The sequence below is a fragment of the Gracilinanus agilis genome, chromosome 4 (assembly GCF_016433145.1).
Source record: "Gracilinanus agilis isolate LMUSP501 chromosome 4, AgileGrace, whole genome shotgun sequence".
NCBI classification, from domain to species: Eukaryota; Metazoa; Chordata; class Mammalia; order Didelphimorphia; family Didelphidae; genus Gracilinanus; species Gracilinanus agilis.
The window spans coordinates 434932104-434959328 of NC_058133.1; positions in this window are offsets into that span (position 1 = coordinate 434932104).

Below are 27225 nucleotides of genomic sequence, written 5' to 3' on the forward strand. Positions count from 1 at the left end.
TCCAGGAACTGATGCAGAGTGAAAGGAGCAGAGCCAGAAGAACACTGTACACAGAGACTGATACACTGTGGTAAAATTGAATGTAATGGACCTCTGTACTAGCAGCAATGCAATGATCCAGGACAATTCTGAGGGATTTATGGAAAAGAATGCTACCCACATTGAGAGGAAGAACTACAGGAGAGGAAACACAGAAGAAAAACAACTGCTTGAACACATGGGTTGATGAGGACATTATTGGGTAAGTAGATCCTAAAGGACCACACTAATGCAACTATCAATAATATGTAAATAAGTCTTGATTGATGACACATGTTAAAACCAGTGGAAATGCGAGTTAGCTATGGCGGGGTGAAGGTTGAGGGGGTGAAGGGGAAAGTAAAAACATGAATCATGTAACTATGGAAAATTTTTCAAAAAATAAAAAAATTAATTAAAAAAAAAAGAAAGAAAAAAGGGAGGGGAGAACACCCTGAGTGCTCAGTGCTGGCCTCTTGTGGCCACGGTGCAGTACCACAGGGGGAGGGGAATTATGGCTGGGACCAGGGGTGGGACTAGTGCTGGTGGGGTCTGGAAGGGGTGGAGCCAAGGCACTGAGTGGTTGTGGGAATCAAGATGGAGGAAGGGGGTGGGACTTAAGCACCCAAAAGCACTCCAAAGCACTCCGGGGTTCTTTCTTACAAAGGTAAGTAGGATTTTCAGGCTTTTGGGCTTTTCTTCTATTTTTTTTTTTCTAGTAGGTAGTTAGAGTTAGGGGTGGGCAGGGAGTTTTAGAATTAGGCTTGGGTGGGTGGTAGTCAGAGAGGGATCGAAGTTTTTCCAGGACCCCTGCCAGATGTTTTAGCGAGACCCCCTGCTGGGTTTTACCCCGGCAAGGGTGAAGAGGGTTAGGGTTAAGGCTCCTGGGTTGGGTGAGGGAGATTTAGATCTAGAACCCCTGCTGAGGCAGAGGATCCAGGGAGGGGTTTAGTAGGGGACGGGACCCCTGCTGGGCTGTGTTTTCATTGGGAAAAATTCATAATTACTAGTAGGCAGTAAGGCAGGCAGGATGGGTGGCAGGCAGGCAGGTTCAGGTCCCATTGGGTGCCAGAAAAATGTGAGGTGAAAGAAGGGAGGAAAGGTAGGATAGGAGAAGGAAGGGAGAGGAAGGGTAGAAAGGGAAAGGAAGGTAGCCCAGCCCGTAGTGCCCAGCTCCAGGAGGGGAAATTGACCTGAGCTCTTGGGAGCTCAATAAAGATCAGGTAGCACTTAATGTAGGATAGCTAGGTTTTATTTAGTTAGGAAAGGGAAAAGTTAGGTAGGGGAAAAGGGTCTCTTACAGTAGGTGCTTCTCCAGGGTCAAGAGCCTCTGGGGTTGAGCACTGAGAGCTTCTCCAGGGCAGAGAGAGTCTCCCCCCCCCCCCCAGGATGTCAAAACTCTCTCTTTTATACTTTCTCCACCACAAAGGAAGTGGGAGGTGTTGGGGGAAGTTGTAGCAGGGAGTCCTGGGAGACGTAGTCTTCCAGAGCTTAGAATAATTTTAGACAGCACAGGGCTCAAACAACAGAGTGTGTGCATTTTGCCTGTGAGTGATTCAAACATGATCACAGAAAGAGATGACATAGAAACTAAGGTCAATACTGGGATTTAAAGTCCAGCAACTTGCCTTCAGCGTCCTTCCCATTCCTTTCTAGGCTTCACACTAAGCAGCCTTCCTTGTAAATCTGTATCCTACCTGTACCTACTCCTGCCACTGAGAAGATACATCCTTCCTCAGGTTGTGTCATGAACCATATTCCTCTTTATTTTTAAATTTTTTTCTCAGTAATGTGTAATAAATTTCCAAATAAGTTTTCCAAACTTATATGATACAAATTGTCTCCCTCTCTTCTTCCCTGTTCCTCTCTATTTTTATGCTTCTTCATCACCTTTATGATTTGGGGGGGGGGCTAATTTTCTCTTCCTCATCATTTCCCCAAATCTCAACTTGGTGATAAATGTTTTGTGGATGGATTTTTTTCAATATGAAAAGGAGTTTAATCCCAGATCTCTTTTGATATTCTAAATATAATTAAATGAATTTTAAAAATTTAGCTCAATTCCCTCCTCCAACTCTTCATATCCTTCAAAAAAGAAAGATACCCTTGTAATAAATATGCATAGCCAAGGAAAACAAATTCTTGCACTAGCTATGTCCAAAAAATGATATGTTCTAGCCTGTGCTCTGAGTGTATTACTTTTCTGTCGGCAAGTGGGGAGCATATTTTGCCATGAGCATAGTTGGTCATCATATTGATCCAAATTCTTAAGCTTTTCAAAGTAGTTTTTCTTCACTATAATGTTGTTATGGTATAAATTGTTCACCTGGTTCTGTTCTTTTCACTCTACATTATTCGTTCCTATGTCTTCCCAGGTTTCTCTGAAACCATCTGCTTCATAATTTTTGGAGCACATAGGAATCCATCACACTTGTAATAACAATTTGTTCAGCCATTCTCCAATTGATGGGCAATGACTCAGTCTCTAGTTCTTTACCATTACAAAGGGAACTGCTATAAATGTTTTTGTATGTAAGGGTCTTTTACCTTTTCAGATTTCAAAAGATCGTAACTATGAATGTTGACAAATTTTTACTAAAGCAGACTACATCTCATAGTCAATTAACTAGCATTTATTGTGTTTGCTATGTGCAGGACACTGTACATACTGAGAAAGGAAGAAACAGTCTGTACCCTCAAGAAGCTCCCAGTCTAATAGTGGAGACAACATATAAACCACTCAATTGAAATGGGTAAATCTTTAAGGGGAAAATATGTATTAGGTGGGTTTTTTTTTTAAATTTTAAACCCTTAACTTCTGCGTATTGACTTATAGGTGGAAGAGTGGTAAGGGTAGGCAATGGGGATCAAGTGACTTGCCCAGGGTCACACAGCTGGGAAGTGTCTGAGGCCAGATTTGAACCTAGGACCTCCCATCTCTGGCTCTCAATCCACTGAGCTACCCAGCTGCCCCCTAGGTGGTTTGTTTTTGGTGCCTCCAAAATTTTCATATCTTTTCCCCTTCCTCTACTTTCCTAAACCTTAGCAGTCCACTCATGAATTAACTAGTGCTCTCATCTTTTCTCTCAGCTTCCTAAGGTGCAGCACTTGGCAATCTTGCAGGTATTTCTCCAAGAAAATCAAAATGTACAGTCCTTCCCTACCCTCCATCTCTGACGCCTAAATACACATCCAGGTCTTATATCTGGAAAAGGACTTAGGGGCTGGATTGTAGAGATTAACTCCAAAAATGTGAAAAAACCAGGGATGTTTTCTGACTGTAACAAACAATAGGAATCTTCTTTGCGGTGAAGTTGACTCAAATATCTAATGTAATCTTAATAGAAATAATAGTTTTCAGAATAAAGGGATTAATGGTCTCAAATAATCAGTCAACAAACATTCATTAAGCACTAAATAGCAGGCACTATACTCAGCACTGGGGATAAATTGTTGCCTGGTACAATAGCAATAATAGCTATCAATGAAATCACAGTTTCTAAGCCTATCCTAATTTATTTAAATTCAATATCATTAAAAACACCTGCATACCAACAGGAGTCGAGTAGAATTTTTAAGAAAGGGTTTGAATTTATTGTCTAGAGGCCAGAAATAGAATTACTAAGGGGATGCTTCAGGGAGGGAGAGTTTGGAAGACATGTTTAACAATTGGAACTCTCTAGAAATGAAATGAGCTGTCTTGTGAACTCTCTTTGAAATGATTCTTATTTGGGAAGGTAGGATGGCCTAACCAGCATCTAAGGTCCCTTCTAATTCTAAGATTCTATTATTTTATAATTTTGTGAATTGAGAAAAGAGAGGTTAAATGATTTACCCATGTTCTGGTCCCTTAAGGTGAGGGAATGTAGGGAGAAGAAAGAGATCCCAAATCTCCTAAACCCCACTTCAATGCTCTACTTATACTATGGCATCTACTAGGTGGGAGCTAGTTTATCCAAGCTACTAATTTATATCAAGGCAGCTATGTGGCATGGCACCTGGAGTCGGGAAGATCTGAGTTCAAAACTGATTTCACACACTTACTAGTTGTATGATCATGGGCAAGTCATTTGACCTTGTTTGCCTCAGTTTTCTCATCTGTAAAATGAGCTGGAGAAGAAAATGGCAAACCATTTCAGCATTTTTGCAAACAAAACAAAACCCAGATTGGGGTCACAAAGAGTTGGACTCAGTTGAAAAAGGACTGAACAACTATAATCCATGTTAAGAAACTAATAAATATTGTTAGGCGAAGTGCTAATTCCTTCATTTTATGATAGACATCTTAGAATTGAGAGGCGGCATGGAGTGTTGGAAGTGGAGTCAGGAAGACCTACCTCTGCTGTGTGACCTGAGGCAAGTTAATTGAACTCTCCATATCTGAGATAACTTGCTAAGACTAGAAGTTATTGCTGAGTTGTCAAGATGAGTAGGCTTTCCATAAAAGGAAATCACTGGTCCACACAACAGACAAAATCTTGATAATTCTAGATTTAAAACTTTACTCCAAAAAAACTCCAAAGCCCAAACCTTTTAATGGTAGACATGTGAAAATGCATCGCACACTAGGGAGGGAAATTTTTAAGGGCAGACTGACCTATTACTGCCCTGTGAATCAAAGTTTGAAAATGACTGTCTATGAATAGAGATTGTGTAATATAGTAGAAAAATAAATAAAAATGAGAAGACCTGGCTTTAGAGATATGTTGGAGCCAGCTCAAACTAGCTCTTGAGAACTTATTGTTAAATTTTCAGTGTGGGCATTTATAGTTTGTTATCAGCAAATATTACAAATCAGGGCTTGATTTCCTATTTTGCTGACTGTCTAGACTTAAGAAAATGTTAGTAATGCAGGTTAAATTTAAAAGTTTGTTGTGTGCATATTTTTTTTTCTGAGGAGTTTGTTAAACATTTACCAGGACACCCTGCTTGGGTTCTAATATTAATCTAATAAGTGCTCATCTAGCCTTCCTTTGAAGGCTTCTAGGAGAGGGAATTCTACTGTAGTTCATTCTACTTTGTAGTTCTTTTGTTTGGTAGTGTTTCACTCTTCATGATCCCATGGACCATAGCATGCCAGACTGCCTTCTGTCGTGAGGTACTCACCTTCAAATGCCATCACTTTGAGCATTTTAATACTATCCATGGAGTTTTCTTGGCAAAGATACTGGAATGGTTTACAATTTCCTTCTCCAGTAAATTGCTCTTTGTCAGAACTCTCCATAATATTAATTTGTTCCCCTTTTTGGCACCCCAGGACAACCTTTGACTCTTAAAGAGGAAGAAGTTTAATCTTAAGACAAGCTACAATGTGCTTCTTCTCAAGAGTGGAAAGAAGTTCTTTGTCTGTAAACAAGCCTCTTCGCTTATTTACAGATAAATAATGTAGGCAAAGTCAGGCAGAGAAAAGTGGACATCTCTACTGTGTGGCCGTTCTAAACACCAAGAAACTCCTGGAGTCCAGAAGACCATCTCTTGTCTGGATTCATGTTGGAATCCTCCAATTAAAGAGGCTTGGGAAAGGGACATTATAAAGAACATAAATTGAAGTGGAAGGAAGTAGGACTTTTCCCCTTGGAATTCCAGACTGAGTAGGCATGTTAGCAGGCCCAAGGTTGGGATCTGCTTACTGTGGGGGACAATGGGGGTAGAGTGGGCAGGTAAGGGAGCTGCCCACCACACTTGACTAGTGTCTTTTCTTCCTCTTGCCCACTTTTCATTATTTAGTAATAATTTTCATTATTAATTATAAATTAAGTTGCAGTTTCCAGAAAATTTTCATCATAAGTTTCTAGTTTTTATGGCTTTCATGTGAGCTTGTAGTCCACTAAGATTTCCTGATCCTGATATTTTTCATAAAAATAACTATTTGGGACCTCCTTTTTTAATGAGAGGGGTTATACTAGATAATATCTAAGGACCCTTTCAAGTTTAACATTATATAGTTCTACTTGACAGCTCTGAAAGCCATGAATAGTCAGAGCAGGAGTCTGCAAAGGCTTAGGGCAGTCTCTAGGTCTGAGATCAGCAAGCCTTCCAGAGGTAGGCGAGTGAGCTTTTCTCTCCTCTTTCCTACCCTTATCCCTTGGCACGGAGCAGGGGCTTGGCATGAGGCAGGAGAGACGGGCCAACAGCCTGTTGGGAGGTTGACAATAGCAGCTTTTTGAGAGGTTGATTGCAGCTGCCAGAGGCAAATACTTATAACTAGTGTTTGTTGTTAATGTTGGTGCCTTACATCCAGGGGGTAAAGGCTTCTGGCCCATCTAGTCCCTCAGTGCTTCAGGCCCTCTGGGATTTGTCCAGACTGCCAGATGACCAGTCTAGGCTTGGCAACACATCCAGGTGTTGCCAACCAATTCATATTCCAGAAGAGACTTTGTAGCTACTGGAAGCAGAGATTGCCTGGGATCTCAAAATAGCAGAAATTAAAATAGTAAAGTCCAGAGACAAAGTGGGAATTAGAATTAGGAGACTGGTTGCCAGAAATTTAAGTAATCAAGTGACCTTATATGACAGCAGATTAGAAATAGACACCATAAGGAAAGAAATAGTGAGGAGGAATACAAGAAAGATATTGTGGATTTCAGTCTATTAGAGAGTAGAAACATAAGACTGAATTTGTGATATGGTGGAAATGTTTCCTTGAGAACCAGATAATCTCTTCTTTACTGACAGAATTTGTAAATTTGGGTAGTCATTTCATCTTTCTATTGGGTAAGGCCATTCATTTGTAAAATGAGGGTACTGGACTAGATCAAGGGTTTTTAACCTGGAGTCCATTAATTTAGATTTTAAAAGATATTTGGATAGCTCAGTTTTAATAGAACCAATTTCCTTTGTAATCTTATGTATTTTATTTTATTTGTTTAAAAATATCATTCAGAGGAGGAGTCCTTTGGTTTCGCTAGTCTGCCAAAAAGGTCCCTGGTACAAAAAAAAGGATTGAAGACCCTTGGCTTAGATGATCTTTAAGGTTCCTTCCAGTTCTAAAATAGTATGGTAGCATGATGAAGTGATGACTTCTAAGCTGTCTGTAAGACAGCAGCTACTGAGGAAGCTAGATGTGAGAATCACAGGACGAGATTTTCATAGGTCAGTGTCAAGGTACTGAAAAGGCTTGAGACAAAACCAAAGCAGTTCAAAAGAAATATTATGCTTTCTTTTAAACCTAGAATCCCTGCTGATTAGTTCAAATAGCAGCTAAAAATTTCATTTCTGTGTCTACATTTTTTCCATATTCCCCTCCTGACCACCTCTTCACGAACCAAGCTCAGGTGCTATATATCTTGCCTGGTCTATTCCAGTGACCTCCAATTGTTTTTCTCTGCTTCAAGTCTCTTCCCTCTCCAGGTCATTCACCAAAGCACATCTCTCTCTGTGTCTGTGTCTGTGTTTGTGTCTGTCTGTCTCTGACTCTGTCTCTGTCTCTGTCTCTGTCTCTCTCTCACACACAAATACATAAATATACACACATATCATACACAAATTCTAAAGGCTTCCTATAATCTCAAATATAAAACCCTTTGTTTGGCTTTGAAAACCCTTCACAATCTAACTCTGTCTTCCTTTCCAATATTTGTGAATGTCTGTCCTTTGTACACACTCCACCATTTGTCTATATTACTCTTTCTGGTGTTTCCTACATACTAAACTTCATCTCCTATCTCTGTAGTTTTTCATTGACTTTTCCATTTCTATATTGTATTCGCTCCTCACTTCGACATCACAGGGTCTCTTGTTTTCTTTAATATTCAGCTCAAGTGCCAACTTTTACATAATGCTTTTCTGAATCCTCTAGCTGCCTGGTGCCCTCACTCCAAAAACCATCCTGTAGGAGGCAGAGCCAAGATGGCAGTGTAGTAATAGTAGCCTTCTGAATCTTCTTCCAATCCATCATTACAAAGCATTTCAAAAGTTCAGAAATCAAACCCAGAAGAGTAAAGGGGCTCTCCCACTGGATGCAGCCTTAAAGGACTGTTAGTGATATGTAAAAATGCTGATGATTTACATGGGCTTATTTTATATCCTGATACTTTGCTCATGTTACTGATAGTTTCGACTAACTTTTTTTTTAATTTTATTTTTTAGGAAAAAATGTTTTCCATGGTTACATGATTCATGTTCTTACTTTCTCCCTCCCCAACACCCCCCCCATGCCGATGCGCATTTCCACTGGTTTCTTCCTGTGTCATCTGTCAAGACCTATTTCCATATTATTGATAGTTGCACTAGGATAGTAGTTTAGAGTTTATTTCCCACATCATGTCCGCATCAACCCATGTTTTCAAGCAGTTATTTTTCTTCTGTGTTTCTACTCCTGTAGTTCTTCCTCTGAATATGGGTAGTGTTATTTTCCATAAGTCCCTCAGAGTTGTCCTGGATCACTGTGTTGCTGCTAGTACAGAAGTCCATTACTCCTTTCACTCTGCCTCAAATTCCTGGAGGTCTTTCCAGTTCACATGGAATTCCTCCAGTTTATTATTCCTTTGAGCACAATAGTAATCCATCACCAACAGGTACCACAATTTGTTCAGCCATTCCACAAATTGAAGGGCATTCCCTCGTTTTCCAGTTTTTTGCTACCACAAAAAGCACGGCTATAAATATTTTTGTATAAGTCTTTTTATCTATGATCTCTTTGGGGGTACAAACCCAGCAATGGTATGGCTGGATCAAAGGATAGGCAATCTTTTAGCTCTCTCTGGGCATAGTCCCAAATTCCCATCCAGAATGGTTGGAGCAATTCACAACTCCACCAGCAGTGCATTAGTGTCCCAATTTTGCCACATTCCCTCCAAGATTCATTACTCTCCCCTGCTGTCATTTTAGCCAATCTGCTAGGTGTGAGGTTATAACTCAGAGTTGTTTTGATTTGTATTTCTCTAATTATTAGAGATTTAGAACACTTTCTTATGTGCTTATTGGTAGTTTTGATTTGCCTATTCATATCCCTTGCCCATTTATTGATTGGAGAATGGCTTGATTTTTTTGTACAATTGATTTAGCTCCTTGTATATTTGAGTAATTAGACCTTTGTCAGAGTTTTTTGTTATAAAGATTTTCTCCTAGTTTGTTGTTTCCCTTCTGATTTTAGTTGCATTGTTTTTGTTTATACAAAACCTTTTTAATTTAATGTAATCAAAATTATTTTTTTACATTTTGTAATTTTTTCTAACTCTTACTTGGTTTTAAAATCTTTCTTTTCCCAGAGATCTGACAAGTATACTATTCTGTGTTCACCTAATTTTCTTAAAGTTTCCTTCTCTATATTCAAGTTATTCACCCACTCTAAATTTATCTTGGTGTAGGGTGTGAGATGTTGATCTAAACCTAATCTCTCCCATATTGTTTCCCAATTTTCCCAGCAGTTTTTATCAAATAGTGGATTTTTGTCCCCAAAGTTGGGCTCTTTGGGTTTATCACACACTGTTATGCTGACTTCACTTACCCCAAGTCTATTCCACTGATCCCCCCTTCTGTCTCTTGGCCAGTATTATATTGTTTTGATGATCTCTGCTTTATAGTATAGTTTAATATCTGGTACTGCTAGGCCACCTTCCTTTACGAATTTTTTCATTATTTCCCTTGATATTCTTGATCTTTTGTTCTTTTAAATAAACTTTGTTATAGTTTTTCCTAATTCAGTAAAGAAGTTTTTTGGTAGTTTGATAGGTATGGCACTAAATAAGTAAATCAATTTGGGTGGAATGGTCATTTTTATTATGTTAGCTCATCCTACCCATGAACAATCAATGTTTTTCCAATTGTTTAGATCTAGTTTTAATTGTTTGGAAAGTATTTTGTAGTTGTGTTCATATAATTCCTGTGTTTGTTTTGGTAGATAGATTCCTAAGTATTTTATATTGTCTAGGGTGATTTTAAATGGTGTTTCTCTTTCTAACTCTTGTTACTGTGATGTGTTGGAAATATATAGAAATGCTGATGATTTGTGTGCATTTATTTTGTATCCTGCAACTTTGCTAAAGTTGTTGATTATTTCTACTAGCTTTTTAGTTGATTCTCTAGGATTTTTTAAGTAGACCATCATATCATCTGCAAAGAGTGATAGCTTAGTCTCCTCATTGTCTATTTTGATACCTTCAATTTTTTTTTCTTCTCTAATTGCTACTGCTAGTGTTTCTAGTACAATGTTAAATAATAGAGGTGATAATGGGCATCCTTGTTTCACACCTGATCTTATTGGAAAGGTTTCTAATTCATCCCTATTGCATATAATGCTTGTTGATGGTTTTAGATATGTACTGTTTATTATTTTTAGGAAACGACCTTCTATTCCTATACTTTCTAGTGTTTTCAGTAGGAACGGGTGTTGTATTTTATCAAAGGCTTTTTCAGCATCTATTGAGATAATCATGTGATTTTTGTTTGTTAGATTGTTGATATGGTCAATTATGTGGATGGTTTTCCTAATGTTGAACCATCCTTGCATTCTTGGTATAAATCCCACCTGATGATGGTGGATAACCCTCTTGATCACTTGTTAGAGTCTTTTTGCTAGTATTCTACTTAAGATTTTTGCATCTATGTTCATTAAGGAGATTGGTCTATAATTTTCTTTCTCTGTTTTTGATCTACCTGGCTTTGGAATCAGTACCATATTTGGATCATTAAAGGAATTTGGTAAGACTCCTTTACTTATTATATTAAATAATTTGTATAGTATTGAGATTAATTATTCTTTGAATGATTTAAAGAATTCACTTGTGAATCCATCAGGCCCTGGCAATTTTTTCTTAGGGAGTTCTTTGATGGCTCATTCAATTTCTTTTTCTGATATTGGATTATTTAAGTATTCTACTTCTTCTGCTGTTAATCTAGGCAATTTATATTTTTGTAAATATTCATCCATATCACCTAGATTGCTATATTTATTGCCATATATTTGGGCAAAATATTTAATGATTGCCTCAATTCCTCTTCATTAGAGGTGAGGTCTTCCTTTTCATCTTTGATACTGATAATTTGGTTTTCTTCTTTCCTTTTTTTTTTATTAGATTTACCAGTACTTTGTCTATTTTATCTGTTTTTTCAAAATACTAGCTTCTAGTCTTATTTATTAATTCAATAGTTCTTTTACTTTCAGCTTTATTAATTTTTCCTTTGATTTTTAGTATTTCTAATTTAGTTTTCATCTGGGGATTTTTAATTTGTTTGCTTTCTAGTTTTTTTAAGTTGCACACCCAATTCATTAACCTCTGCCCTCCCTAATTTGTTAATAATGCACTCAGTGGTATAAATTTTCTCTTTAGAACTGCTTTGGCTGAATCCCATAGGTTTTGGTAAGAAGTCTCATCATTGTCATTGTCTTCAGTGAAATTATTAATTCTTTCTATGATTTGTTCTTTAACCAACTTATTCTGGAGAATCATATTATTTAATTTCCAATTAGTTTTTGGTTTACCTCCCTATGTATCCTTGCTAATAACTATTTTTATTACTTTATGATCTGATAAGTTTGAATTTATTATTTCTACCTTTTGCATTATACCACATTTGGTGGAAGAACTGTGGGAGTAGAAACACAGAAGAAAAACAACTGCTTGATCACATGGGTTAATGGGGATATGATTGGAGATATTGACTCTAAATGATCACCCTAATGCAAATATCAGTAATACGGAAATAAGTCTTGATCCGTGACACATGTAAAACCCAGTGGAATTGTATGTCAGCTATGGGGGTGGGGACAAGGGGAGGGAAAGAACATTAATCTTATAACCATGGAAAAAAATTCTAAATTAATTAAATAAAAATTTCCAGATTAAAAAAAAAGTTTTATCAGTTAAATGTTGTTATTAAATGAACAAAAATAATGGGCTATACATCTACCCTCCTTTCCCTGAAATCAGGAAGACCTGAATTTAAATCTCACTTTAAGTCTCTTCCTAGCTATCTGACTCTGGATAAGTCACAATTTATTGAATTTCCTCCTCTAGAAAATGTGATAAAAATAATACCGTTCTTCTAGGGTTATTGAGATGATCAAATGAGACAACATTTGTAAAGCTCTTTGCAAAAAGTGCTTTATAAATGTTAACTAGGTTTTTAGGGACAGCTCGGTGCCACAGTAGATTGAGTGCTACATCTGGAGTTCGGAAGAGTTGAGTTCAAATTTTTTCATAGATACTTCTGTGCTGTGTGACACTGGACAAGTCACTTAACCTCTGTTTGCCTCAGTTTCCTCAATGTTAAAATGGGAATAGTAATAGCTATCATAATAATATCAAATACGTTATTGTGAGAATAATACTTGTAAAACTCTCATTCTATGTCAGGCACAGAGTAAGCATTTAAGCATTGAATAAATGTTTATTCCTTTGTTCCCTTAACTATTAGTATCATTATCAATAACAACTATTGATATAATAATAATATATTCTTAGTATTTATATAACATTAAGCATATGGCACTAGCATTAATATTATATCAGTTTATTATCATACACTAATATTAATTATTAATCATATCAATGATATAGCATATTAATAAGATGTGATATAATTATACTATTAATATGATAATGATTACAGAAGTAATAAATATCTTAATTTCTTTTTAATTCAGGAGCTGATTTGTTACCACCCTAATTCTGTGATAAGGCCACCTTTGGTAATGATAACTGAGGCCTCTTCAAGGGCTGACAGGTTTATGTACAAAGATAAAATGGGCAATGAAGGAACAGATGCTTCTTTACCCAGAAATGAACAAGCATGATAAGTTGGAAAAATGTGAGAAACCAGGGAAAAGTAAACAGACCTGTTTGTTTGGCATGTGACACATTTGAAAGGTTCCCAGATACAGCAGCTGCCTGGGTTGTGTCTACATTGGAAAATTTCCTAGCAATTTGGGTAGTCCTTTGAGAAATGGATCTCTTGCCCATCAGTCTTCTCTCATTTTCTTCTTAGGGTTGTCTCCTGAATATGTAACTTAATTCAGTGGAAGGTAGAGAGGGTGTAAAGGGAAGAGGCTGGGGTTTTCTAAGAACTGCTTCTCTTATAGGTAGCTCTTTCAGACTAAGAAGGCTTAGCATCTCTATGTCCCAGTTTACATATGACAACCACACTTCCTAATGCTCTTTTCTCCTCTTAAACCAAGGAGACATGTCCCCCATCCAAGGGAGTCCTTTATAATTGTTTAGGAGATGAGAGAACATTCAAAATTGCAAAGATTATTCTAGTCTGTTCCTGGCTACACTTAAAGTGGAGAGGATGGGTCTCTAGGTACTCTAGGTACTTCCCACCATCTTTTCCCTCTGGGAACACTATTTTGAGATAAAAGGAGGAAAATACAAATATTGTTCCTTCCCTTCTTCCATTCCTCTCTTTCCCACCATGTCTTCAGTATATTCCTTCTAAATTTCCAAGACTTAGAATAACAGAATTGACTTCAGACTCTACTGAAGGTATACACCTAATGTGAAGCCTTTCTTAATTCCTCTAGCAGTTAGTGCCTCCCCTTCACCGGAAATTAACACACGATTTCTTCATTCATATATATATGTGTGTGTGTGTGTGTGTGTGTGTATGCATATATGTATATCCACAAGTATAATACATCTGTGTAGATACATAGACACACGTGTATATGTATTGGGTCACATGTATTTGTGTAGATACCACATATGTATGTGTATAATATATTTTATATATGTACACATGCACATGGTACTTAAATTAAAGGTAAGCTCCTTAAATTCAGGGATTATTTCATTTTTCTTGTGTCCCCAGATTTTAGTAGGACAGTAGATATTTAATAAATGAATCTTTTAATAATTTACATTTGCATAGCATTTATGAATAAAATAATTTATATATTTTATTTTTGCATCACTTTTCTTTCACAGTATATCCTCACTCTTCATTTATTTTTGCATCACTTTTCTTTCACAGTATATCCTCACTCTTCACTCATCTATAATGTCTTAAGTTTCACCAAGTGCTTTCTTCATAGCAACCTAGCATTATAATCCTAATTTTTCAGATAAGAAGATTGAAGCATAAAGAGGAGTAACTTAATGAAGATTGATAATTAGTGATGTATCTGAGTGTTGAACTGAGAACATTTGACTCCAAGACCAATCTAGACTTCAGTCGTATTCAAATCCCACCTCCCCATGTATGTATGTATGTATGTAAGCCACCAGATAGTCAGCCAGCAGGCTCAGTGGTGTTTATTAATCACTTACTATGAACCTGGCTGCCCTCAAGAAGCTTGCATTCTAAAGGAGGAAACAACATGCAAACAACTATATACAAAGAAGATTTATACAGTAATTAATGGCAAAAGCCACCTGCAGAAAGGTAGGTCTTGAAAGAAGCCTGGAAAGCAAGAAACTAAGGGTATGGAGAGATGATGCTCTAAACATGGGGAAAAACCAGTGAAAAGACACAAAGTGTGAAGATGGAATGTTCTTGAAAGCTTGAATCATGAACTATATGGAATGGAATAAAGTTCCAAGAGATTGAAAAGGTAGAAAGAAGTCAGGTTGTGAAGGAACTTTTAATGCCAAATGACATCTCATATTTGATCCTTGAAACAGTAGGCACTCACTACATATTATCGAACTGGAGGAAGAAAGAAGACATAGACCAGTGCTTTAGGAAAATCCTATTGGCAGGTGAGTCAAAGAAGATTTGGAGTGTGGAAAGTCTGTTTTGTCATTGTTGCAATCTTTCCATGGCTGAGTAGGAACAATTCAAAAAATATGGTAAATAGTAAGATATATATGTATACATATACAGACATATGCATTCATATATATATGTATATACATACACATGCACTCTATATCCTTATAATTTGTCAATAAAAGAGTTCCATGTTTGAAAGTGGTACACCAAAAATATGCTGTTCTGATTAAACTAAGTCTTGCTGTCAGCTGGGAATGAGCTTTGAGTTGTTTTTCCAGTAGGGGGATTTGTGCTAATCCCTTCAGACCCTCTTGCTCAGTGACCAATGGAATGCATCAGCAAGATGGTTGGATTGGGAGAGACAGAGAAGTGTTGTCTGTGTCCATGCAACAAAGGGAAGAGTTTTGTGACATACAAAAGATGCTTCCTAGTTTCAGGTAGGAAATTGAAGGACTTTGTCAATAACTAATACTAATTTGTGTGAATGCTGTTAGCATGATACTATATGTATATTACACATTTTATACATATGTACATATATAATTATGTAATTAATATAGTTAATAAAGTCAGTGTGTAGACTCACTAAGAGGACTGAGGTTCAAATCTTGGCTCTTCCAGTGTGCCCTAGAACCAGCCACTTCACCTGTAAACTTCTGTTTCCTGATCTTTAAATAAGGAAGTTAGACTAGATGAACTCTGGGTTATTGGCAGGGAGAATTTCCATACCAGGAGTTCTCCAATTCCATGAATTCTTAAGTCAAAGAGCAACAACAACAACAACGACAATGACAATATATATGTGTATCATGCATGTCTGTATATACATAATATGTATGTATGTCCATACATAAATATGCACACATATATGTGTGTATATACAAAATATATGGAACAATGCAATGATATAATAATTATTTTATGTAATTTATAATTTATATAAAATATTTTATATAAAATTTAAATTATATATTATAGGTTTATAGAATAAAATAGTAGTATATTTGTATAGTTTAAATGTATGCATATATGCATATATATGTGTATATTTACATATAATTTATTATTTGCCATTATATAATATTATTATACACCTACATATATGTGTGGTGTGGGGGGGTGATATTCCTAGCTTGTGCTTTCATGAGGAAACTCCCCATACTGATATAGATCAGCTCGTTTTCTGCCATTTTTAGCCTTGGGGCATGGATAGGTCATGCCCTTTCTAGGGTACATCAAGGCAGAATCTGAACACTTAAAGGACTGGTTTCTAGTCACTAAGCCAAGATACCTTTCCGTAATTAGTACAATAATATTACTATAATAATTTATATTGACTAATAAGTTTTCACTCTATTCTGTTCTGTCAGACTTTCAGTGTAAACTGCCTCCAGAGTCTTTTATTTAAATCCTTTATTTCTTAACCTTTCCCTTCCAGATCTGCAGATGACTGAAGGAAAGGATGAACTCCTAATGCCACACTTGTGGACACTGTCAGGAGAGATAAAAGTTGGCAGGTTGGCTACATTGGTAGCAAGATTTTACACATCTTTGTTCTTTCCTCCTCTTTTCCCAATCACACATCCCCTTTGGAAACTGAGGCATGACCTCTATAGGACTTGGGTCCTGTAGGGGTCTCTACATTTACACCTTCTTGGTAAAGCAGGTGTAGGAAATGTTAGGAAATGTTCATAGCTACAGATAATGGAGTAGATGGAGCACTGGACTTTTTATCGGGAAGACTCATTTTCATGAGTTCACATTTGGCCTCAGACATTTACAGGCTGTGTGACTCTAGGCAAGTCACTTAACCCAGCTGGCCTCAGTTACTCCATCTATAAAGTGAGCTGGAGAAGGACATGGCAAACCACTCCAGCATCTTTTCTAAGAAAGCCCCAAAAGCATATATGAAAAATCATTACTGAAAAAAGACTAAAAAGATATAGTAAACTATGTTTCCAGCTGTTTGCATGTTGTCTTCCTCATTAGATTTTGAGCTTGTATTGATCAGGGACTGTTTTTTTTTTTTTTACCTTTTTTTGGATCTCTACCACTCCACACAATGCTTGACACATAGTAGGCACTTTACAAATTCTAGTTGACTGAGTATTGACTGATGGGCAAAATTGAACAATCTCTTTGGGTAAGGAGAGGGATGATAGAAGTCTTCAACTCGTGTGGGCTTTAATCCAGGCAGAGAACTCAGAGTGAACTGACTTCTTGCTAGGTTTGTGTTACCTTTCTACAAAGGCGAACAATGTACCTTGAGGAGAAATCTTCTTGTTATTTTGGTGTGGCTGAAGCAAGGAAAAGTCATCCTCATTTCCCTGACAGCAGCACACATCAGCTTCCTCTTTTGGCATGTTGGTGACTGAAACTAAATATTCAGTTTTAGGTTTTCTATGATGGGGAAAAAAAATATGTTCCCTCTTGCCTTTGAAGAAAACCAATTTGTGGCTAACGACTCCCTAGAACTTGTACCACATGTCTCTCCTGAGTGAGCCACTGTTTATATTTGAGAAGGGGGGGAAGCTCCTCTTTCCTGTGCCTCACTCATTCCGGGGCAATCACCTACATGTTTTCGAAGACACGACATTTTAAACACCTTATGGATGAATGTTTATGGAGCCTGACAGAGAGTTAAACTCACCATGAAAAGGAAGGTTTTTCTTGAACCATGTGAAGCCAACAACTTGCCTAGTGTCAAGCGAATAGGAGAGAAGGTTTTGGCAGGTTGTTTACCTTAGCGGTCAGGTCCCAGTTCTTGAGTTCTTGTGACTTGGTTTGCCCTCACTATTAACCATAACTTCCCCTTATCCACTCTAAAACAGGTCTTCCTTTTTACAAGCCTTAGAGATACATGCCCAACAGTGTTTCCCTAAACACTTAACCCAGGGCCAGAGTTTAAAGTGGCCATATACAAAATTATCCTTTTTTTTTGATTCCTCTAGTGACCTCTTTTCATTGTTGTGGATTAAAATGATAACATTTTATCTTCCTCATTAGATTTTGAGCTTGTATTGATCAGGGACTGTTTTTTTTTACCTTTTTTTTTTTTGGATCTCTACCACTGCACATAGTGCTTGACAGTAGGTCAGTGGTCATATGAAGATCTGAGACTGCAGTTGTGATTTCATTGATTGAAAAATCGCAATTAATATAGTCACTTTAAGGCTAACAGCATTTTCTCCACAGCATGCTGAGATAGGTAGTATATATATTATCTCCAATAGAGAAGGTGAAAAATTAAGTCTTAGAAAGTGGAAGTGACTTGCCCATGTACACATAACTAGTGTGAGAACCAATATTTGTTTTTTTCTAGCTAATATTATTTTATTATTCTTATTATTCTAACTTTTTTTCTTTATTTCCCTTCCTGTCCTCAGAATTTCACATTTGAGATGTTCTTCTTCTTAAGCCAGCTTCCTTGTAGAATTTTAGTTTGTGGAATCCCATATATACTTGAGAACCAATATTTGAACTGAGCTCTTATGGCTCTCTCTCTCTCTCTCTCTCTCTCTCTCTCTCTCTCTCACACACACACACACACACACACACACACTCACACTCATACAGACACATACACACAAACACCATTATCATCATATCTTCATCTTTATCATCATCATCATCATCTTTTGGATAGGTTTGTAAAATTTGTAAATTTGCCATGTGGGTTCTTACTCCACTTTTAATGTATGGAATAAGTAAAATATAAATGAGAAAGGAAATATTTTGGGGAGTGGTAGTAGTTAGACCTATAGACAGTCTCATTGAGAAACAATAGCACCATGTTAGAAAAGAGAAATAAGGGGCATTCTGAGTTGGTGAACTTGAAATATCTTCAACCACTAAAAAAATCATCATGGGGGTCTAAATTCTCCTTTTATAGAATCTTGCAATGGTGCAACCTTAGTTATTAAAATCATGATTTAACTCAGAAGAAATTGAAATGACATCATTTCCTTTGAATAGTTGCAGAATGGCTTTTGGTTGTAGTGTGAAGGAAGGTTTTTTGTAGGATGGGTCAAAAATGAAAAAAAGAACATTAAGTGAAACAACATCTTTTAAAATATCCTTATATTTTTAAAGAGCTCTGACTTGTCCTGTATGGCTCCTTCCTCAAGCAATAAAGATTCCAAATTCTCTACTTGACATTTAGAGATGTTACGACTAGTTGTCATATCAGTTTTCCCTTTCTTTTCCTCTTAACTTATTTGACACTTCCCCAGTATGTGATGCAGACCATCCCACTAAATGTGGAGGTTGGGGGTACAATATGTGTGTGGAAGTATTAATGAAATTAAAGAAAAAGTTTCTGTGTTAAGAGAATTCAACAATCTAGTTAGAAAAGCAGAATGGATACCAAAAAGGACACAAGAATAATTACTCCATGGCATATTGATAAGTGTAAAGAGACCCAGACACATAAGTAATCAGGGAATGTGTATCAAAGAGATGAGCAAGGTTGGATGCAATATTTCTATTGGGAAAGGCTTCCTAGGGGAGGTAAGTTTAACCGGGCTCTTGAAGTGTGAAAAATGAACATTGATGGGGAGAGAGGAAAAGAGAAGAAGAATCTCAATTGAGGACCAAAGGCATAGAAATAAGGATCCTCAAATACTGGACAGAATATTTTTTTTTCCAATTCTTTAAGAAAAGAACTGTTTTGTTCTGTTTTTAAACATTTTTAATGGACTCTTTCTTGGACTCCAATGTAGTAATTTTCTTTGGAATGTAAGCTCCCATAGAATAAGGATTATTTCATTATTTGTCCTTATATTTCCTGTACTTAGAGTAGTACTTGGCATAAAGTAGGCACATAATGAATACATGTTGTTTGATTGTCCCTCATTCATTTAAATGCAGAATCATGCTTGGGTCCTCAGAAAACATAGCACTAAACCAGAAGTCAAATGATTTTGGCTTTAGTCCTTCTGTCTCTAATAAGCTACGTTAAGTTAGGTAAATCAATTTACCTCCTATATCTCAGTTTCCTGGAAATGAGAGTAATATGATTTATATACTTCACAGGGTTATTGTGAGATAAAACAAGATCATAGATATGAACACATTTTTAAAAATTGAAAGCACTAGTGAAGGATAATGAAATAATTTATTTATTATGATGTCTATTTTCACATTTTCATATTCAGCACAATTTCCTTTGGCTTTAAGAGAACTTCACACTTCTCTTGATAGAGATGGAGAGGCACAATAAACCGACATTCTCTCACTCCTTCTCAAGACTTAGCTTGGGGATTTTATAACTCCAGCCTTCAAAATTCTATTGCTTAGAATTTGTTAATGCTCTAATTTCCTCCCTGTGTGAGGGGCTAAAAGGACTGAAACTAAATTGGCAGGTTCTTTTCCCCCCAAACAAATTGATAACAAAAGGCAGAATTTTTTTTTAAAAGAAAGCTTGGTTTGCAGCTAATTTTTGCCCACAATGGAAGATGTTAACCATTTTTTCCTCTTTACAGAATTTCTCAGGAAGACACTTATGTGGGAACAAATAGTATTGACGTTGTTACAGAGGTATATTGATGACTAGAATCAAAGGCATGGATCCAGTGTCTTCTATTTATTTTTTCTATTTATTAATTATTATTTTATTATTTTACTTAGGGAATTTGATTCACTACTTTAGGTTTCAGTTCCTTCACTAGCCACATGTTTCCAGTGTTCCAGAGCCCAAGGGGACTCTCAGGCAAAGGACATTTTGAGCAGTGAGTTTGTGAGACAAGAATGGAAGGGCATGAACATGACACATGAGCTGAGTTAATAATTTCAAAAAATTTCCTTTACTTCTTGGGTTGCCTTGGCCAAAGAACTCATACTCTCTTTGGACAGGTACCTCAACAACTCAAGAGAGCCTCCATGCCATAATAAGGGTCTCAAGTAGGACTTCATGGTGGGCCAGGTCTATCTTTTCAAAATTGTTAGTGATCAAAGCAGACATCATTTTCTTAAATATCCCCCTGCACTACTGAAAACCCTGACACAATATTCCTTTTTTTTTTTAAACTCTTACCTTCCATCTTAGACTCAATATTGAGTATTGGTTCTATGGCAGAAGAGCATTAGTGCTAAGCAATTAGCATTAAGTGTCTAGTCTGGGGGTCACACAATTAGGAAGGAACCCAGGACCTTCCATCTTCAGGTCTGGCTCCCTAGTTGCCCCCTCAGTGTTTCTTAATATTACATGAATGAAATACAAAATTGCTTCTTGTTTGAAATATAAGAATTCAACCAAAATTATCCAGGAAGCAATGATTCACTAAATATAGGATCATTATGAAATCTATGCTTGAATATAATATATTGGTGTCATATATAGTATAATATATAGGTGATACTCTTCCCTTAAGGATGGTACAGTGGAAGAATACAGAGCTTCCTGAGTAACTTATTGTTTGCTTCAGTTTCCTTATCTGTAAAAAGAGCTGGAGAAGGAAATGGCAAACACTCTGGTATCTTTGTCGACAAAATTCCAAAGGGGGTCGTGAAGAGTCAGACAACTGAAATGAATGAACAACTCCTCTCAAATCAGACTTTAATTGGGATCTCTTGGTACCAGAGACAGCATAAATCTTACTAGTCTTGGACTTCAAAATCTTTTACTTCTAGATTTTAAAGTCGAACTTCCCATTTTTTGTTGAAAATTCTTTATTTCTATTTTACTAAGTTCTTTTGTATTGGATTTTCAGATCACAAGATGAATCAATGGATGAAAAATCATTTGATAAGTGACTATTATATTCCAGTCATTGAGTTAAAAATTATAAAGAATTAGAGCTGGAAACAGACCTTAAAGGTTATCTAAACTAATCTCCTTAATTTATAGATGAATAAAATGAGTCCCAGAGAAGTTAAGTGACTTTTCTAAGGTCACAGAAGTAAATGGCCACTTTTAGACTGGAACTCTGGTTCCATGACTCCAAGATGAACATTTTTTTCTACTGTAATAGCCACATTTTCCAAAGAATTATAGACTTAGAATGTGAAGTCATGGTAGACAACTTCTGATAAAAATCTAATTTTCTAGATAAGGAAATTGAGGCCTAGAAAGGTCAAGGGACTGGTCTAAGGTCACTCAGGTAGTAATTAGCAGAACTGGAATTTAAACCCAGGCCAAATCCAGTATGATAAACTTTTTAATTTTTAGAAAACAATGAACAGAGGACAGCTAGATAGCTCAGTGGCCTAGAGACATGAGGTCCTGTGTTCAAATCGGGCCATAATACTTAGCTGTGTGATCCTAGGCAAGTCATTTGCTTCCCCCCCCCCCCCAACATTGCCTAGCCAGTACTGCTTTTCTGCCTTGGAATCAATACACAGTATCAATTCTAAGACAGAGGTAAGGGTTTAAGAAAAAAGAAAGAAAACAATGAATATCAAAACAGGTTTTGAAAATATAAGTCATGGGGTTTCTTGTTATTGTTTTTGTTTTTATAATATGGTAATTTTGTGAAATAACTTTCCAACGTATGCCTGCTCTGGGTTTTGCTCACAACATGTACTCACAGGTTGGATCCCTTGGGGGGTGACTATCCCAGATGCCAGGTAATCTGTGGGTCTTTACTCCTAAAACTAGAGTTCACAAGTCCCTATGGAAGCATTTACCTTCAGTCATCAACTAGATGACACAATTAGCTAAAAAACAATTTCTTAAATGGAAAAATAATAATAAGATCTATAAAATACTACTTTCATATATCTGAGATGCTTTCTAACACAAATACATCAGTAAGAAGATGAGGAATGCAAAAAATACATACTAGTTAAGAGGCATGCATACATTTTTTTTCTGTTCAACTAGATCTCATCTTATGGTATGAGGTGTTATAATGATGTTTTCCATAGCATTTCTTAACTTTTAATCCATATCCATTTTTTTCCTTCAAAGTATACCTCAAAACTTAGCTCCTCCAAGAAAGTCTTTATTGATTTGGTAATGGCATGCCAGGAAATATATATTTTTTAATTTCCTATTGCTTAGCTATCTATTTTTCTACTATGAAATTTTGCCAAAGCAAAACTATATAGTTGTTCTTTGTTCTGGTTTCCTCCACAAAGATAATGGAGTGTTTGCCATTTTCTTTTCCAGCTCATTTTACAGATAAGCAAACTGAGGCAAACAGGGTTATTGATTTACCTGGGATCGCAAAGCTAGTAAATTTCTGAGGCCAGATTTGAATTCAGGAAGATGAGTATTATCCACTATACCACCGAGATGCCCCTTATAATTGTTCTAATTCTTTTTTTAATGTTTCCTTCTCTTCTTTACTCAAACTTTTAGTTTCATTTAGGCAGGTAAAGTTCTTTGATGTCCCTCCATTGTGCTCTATTGAGGAAGTACAAAGAAATATGACCTAAATAATTCATCATTAGATAATGAAAGCCCAAGACTTGTCCCACCATTGCTAGAATTTTATGTGATCACTGATGTGTTAATGGATATAATTTCTAAACTCCACTGTAAAGACAGTAAGTTCACTCATAATTCTGTTGTTCTTCACATACCATGGAGGAGAGGGAAAAATGCACACTAAAAATGTTTCCAGTTATTTAAGAATAAGACACAGGAGCAATAAGCAGCTGCAGCTGCAGCTAGAGTGAGTTTTGCTCCTCTTCCAGGACATTCCCTTGAATGAACTACTCATGTTTGTGCCAAATGGACTACATTATAATGAGACTGAGGTTGATTCCCCCTGGGGGGTTGAGGTTGCCATGGTTTATAGGTCTGAGCAGGTCTGGGCAACCCTGCTCTTGCTGCCCAATGTGGAATAATGGGTTTCTTCCCATGCAAAGAGATTTTGGCTTTATGAACATGCTCCTTTTATACACTGGTCTTCGTAGCCTCCATCGTGAACTTACATAAAAATTGGGAGCAATTACTTGTGCTCCCATCCCCTCTTTATCTATCTATTCACACTGCCTTTCTCCTTAACTCCCTGCCAACAAAAACCTTGACCTTACCTCATAGGCAATGAAATCACAAATTATTTGATTTTCTAATAATTAGGGTAATTTTGAGTATTTTGTTTAATTTTGAATGTCATTTAAAAAGGGACATTGGACAAATTAAAGTACTAAATTGAGTGGGTTAGGATAGTAAGTGGCCTTGAAATTATGTTATATAAGGAAAGGTTAAGGAAATTGGGGTTGGCCAGAAGGGAAGATATGTATACATGTGTATGCTTGTGTGTGTATGCATACAAGAGAGATATCATAAAATATTTGAAAAATTGCCATGTAGAAGACGGATTATGGGATTACAGTAATTATGTATGGCTCCATAAGGAAGAAATAGGACCAGTGGTTAGAGAGATGGATCATGAAGATTTCTACTTGACATATAGAACTTCTTGAAAATAAAAATTATCCAAAAATGGAATGTTTCATTGATAGAGCAAGCATTCTTAACTTTTGTGTGTGTATGTGTGTCATGGACGCCTTAATCAATCTGATGAATCCTATGGACCTTTTTTGCAGAATAATGCTTTTAAATGTATAAAGTAATATAAATAATATTATAAAGGAAACCATTTATGTTGAAATAAGGTTATTAATTTTTTAAGTTCATGTACTCCTAGGTAAGGACCTATTGCTAGATTGTGTCTTGCCCATCTCTACAAGTAATTAAGTCAAGACTTGATGAACAATAATGAGAGATGTTGTAGGTAAGATTCATGCTTCAAGTATGGATGTGGACACCATTTAAGAAGATAAATGGATTTCCAACTCTAAAGTTCCTACCTCGATTGTCCCCTCTGTTTGTCCTGCTTATGTGTATCAAGCAATAGTTTCCATAGAGTTTTACTAGGGGACCATTTTAATAAGAATGCCCAACTACAACCTCTATGTTCACTTGAATTTAGTGTTCTATAGATTTTTTTTACCTACTCTGAAAATATATGGGAAAAGAAATAAAGAAGCATGAGTAATGGAGGAAAGAATGAATGAGACCCCTGTCAGATGTAATTACCTAAATATTGCTCTTAGCAAGGCTTTAACCAATTTCTCTAATTTCTCTTTCCTTCCTTCCTTCCTTCCTTCCTTCCTTCCTTCCTTCCTTCCTTCCTTCCTTCCTTCCTTCCTTCCTTCCTNCTTTCTTTCTTTCTTTCTTTCTTTCTTTCTTTCTTTCTTTCTTTCTCTTCTTTCTTCTTCCCATTAGTTACAGAATCATATAACTATAAAATCTTAGAGTTGCTATGAACTTTGTTCAATTACTACTTGAGGCATGAATTTTCTCCATGTTGTCTTTGCAAGTTATCATTAAGTCTCCATTTGAAGACTCTTAGTTCTGGAAAACTCAAGGTTCTGAGGCAGTTCATTCAATTTTTAGATAGCAATAGGAAATTTTATATATTGAAGTGAACTTACTTTCTATTCCAGTTTAACATGGTGTTCCTATTTTTCCTCTCTAGTGGATTACTTAAGAAGGTAGTGTGTCTCCAGTCTTCATTCAAGTGGGGTAGGGAGATTTTAAAGTAAATAATGAGTTCTAACTTATAGGGTATGTTAAAGAAAAGATTCTAGTTCAGCTACAATTTGTGTCAGATAACCTTGAATATCCCTTTTAATGCAGATTCTTTGATTCTCTAGGTGGAGCCTAATTCCTTTTCCACATGTCAGACCATCAAAACTTGAAGAAAACAAGAATGATTCCCCTAATTATTCTTTTCTATAGGCTAAACTTCCCTAGTTCTTTCCACTAGATGTCTCACTAGTACCTTAAAGTCAACATGTTCAAACCTAAATTCATTATATTTCATCCTCAACCATTCTCTTCTCAAAATTGAACACAACACTGCACTGCTCAGTTTCCCTATCTCTGTTGATGTCCCCATAATTCTAGTCTCATCATTCTGAGACATTAATCTCATCTTTGATTTTTCCTTTTCCCCCATATCTACATCCATTCTATTGCCAAGTAGCATTTATTCTTTCTCCATTTTATCTCTTGTATTCATTCACTTATTTCTACTCCCCTCACCACCACTTTAATTCATGTCCTCATTATTTCTCACATAGAGTCTCACAATATTTACCCCTATCAATCTTTCATTCCCTTTCCAAAATAATTTTTAATGTGAAGATCTCATCACATCAATCCTCTGCTCAAAGACTTTCAGTGGTTCCCCACTAACCATAAGCTAAAATACGATCTCCTTTTCATGAAATTCAAGATCCTCTGTAGATCTAATTCTAACATACCTTCTCAACTTTAGTTCTTGTTACTTCCTTTTGTGGACTCAAATTTCCAACAAAAAAATGGTACTATTAGACATTGTTTGGTCTCATTCTATTCTTTCATGCTTCTGTATTCATGGAGACTACCTCTCACTCTTGGAATACATTCTTTTTAAAGTGTAAGTTGAAATCCTGCTTTTTCTTCATATCCTACTTCAGTTGCCAACTCTTTTTTGGGTCCTTTTATGTCCTCAACAAAAAGGAATTCATCCTTTTCCAATCTCTTATCCTTTGATTTTATTTTTACACATTTTACATATTAGCTTGTTATTTATGAACATGTTATTCCTTTTACCAACAAGTAATTAGATTGCTAATTCCTTGAAGGCAAGTCCTTATTGTCTTTCATCTCTGCATCTTCAAATTTGCACAATGCTTTACATATAGTAGATACAACTACTTTCCCAATCAAATTGCTTCAAATTCAACTTTTGGGACAATGGTTTGACTATCCTCAGCATTCCAGTTGAAATTTCAGAGCTCATCCAGCTTGTTAATTAATAACCTTTCCCAAATGTGGCACTGGGAATTAAATACAATGCTCTAGATTAGTGGTCTAGAATAGAAATGGACCATCCCTTCTTTCTTTCTAAACTTTGCATCTTTATTAATGCAGCCTAAAATCATGTTAACCTTTTGGGGATGCCATATCTCAGTAAAGAAATATTTCAGAACTACCATTTGTATTTCAAATTTTCATACTATAAAATTAGAAGGTTGGAATCTGTTCATTTAAAGTATGAGTTTCTCATGAATAGGGAATGTATCTTATGCTGTTCAATAAATATTTGATAAATGTTAATAATATTGGCAATGATACTATGCATAATTTACTCTGAAATAATTAATTATGATTGCCTAGGACTGGTGATGAAGTATGCTACATTTTTCTTTACAGTATGTAGACAGTATGTTAGACAAAGTGTGACAAAGAAAGAGAAAGATCTATATTTTTGGACATGGTCAGTGGCAAAGGGATTTGTTTTACCTGACTTTGCATATTTTTATGAGGATTTTTTTCTTGTTCTTTTCCCCCAATACATGGGGGAAGGTGGGAGGGAAAACTGAAGTTGGGATAGAGTTTTCCTCATGTCCTCTCACAAAAAAAGGAAGAAAAAGGAAGGAAAATTATTCAAAGCATTTTTAGAATGTAATGAAGAGAACATAATGAAATCTAGAAGGAATCACAGACAAGGAGGACAAAATATAAAAATTGCATGTGAAATTTGTTATATACATAAAAAAGCAAACTCTTGATAATAGTTTCTTGGGTTTACCTCAGTTGTTATTGCCCTA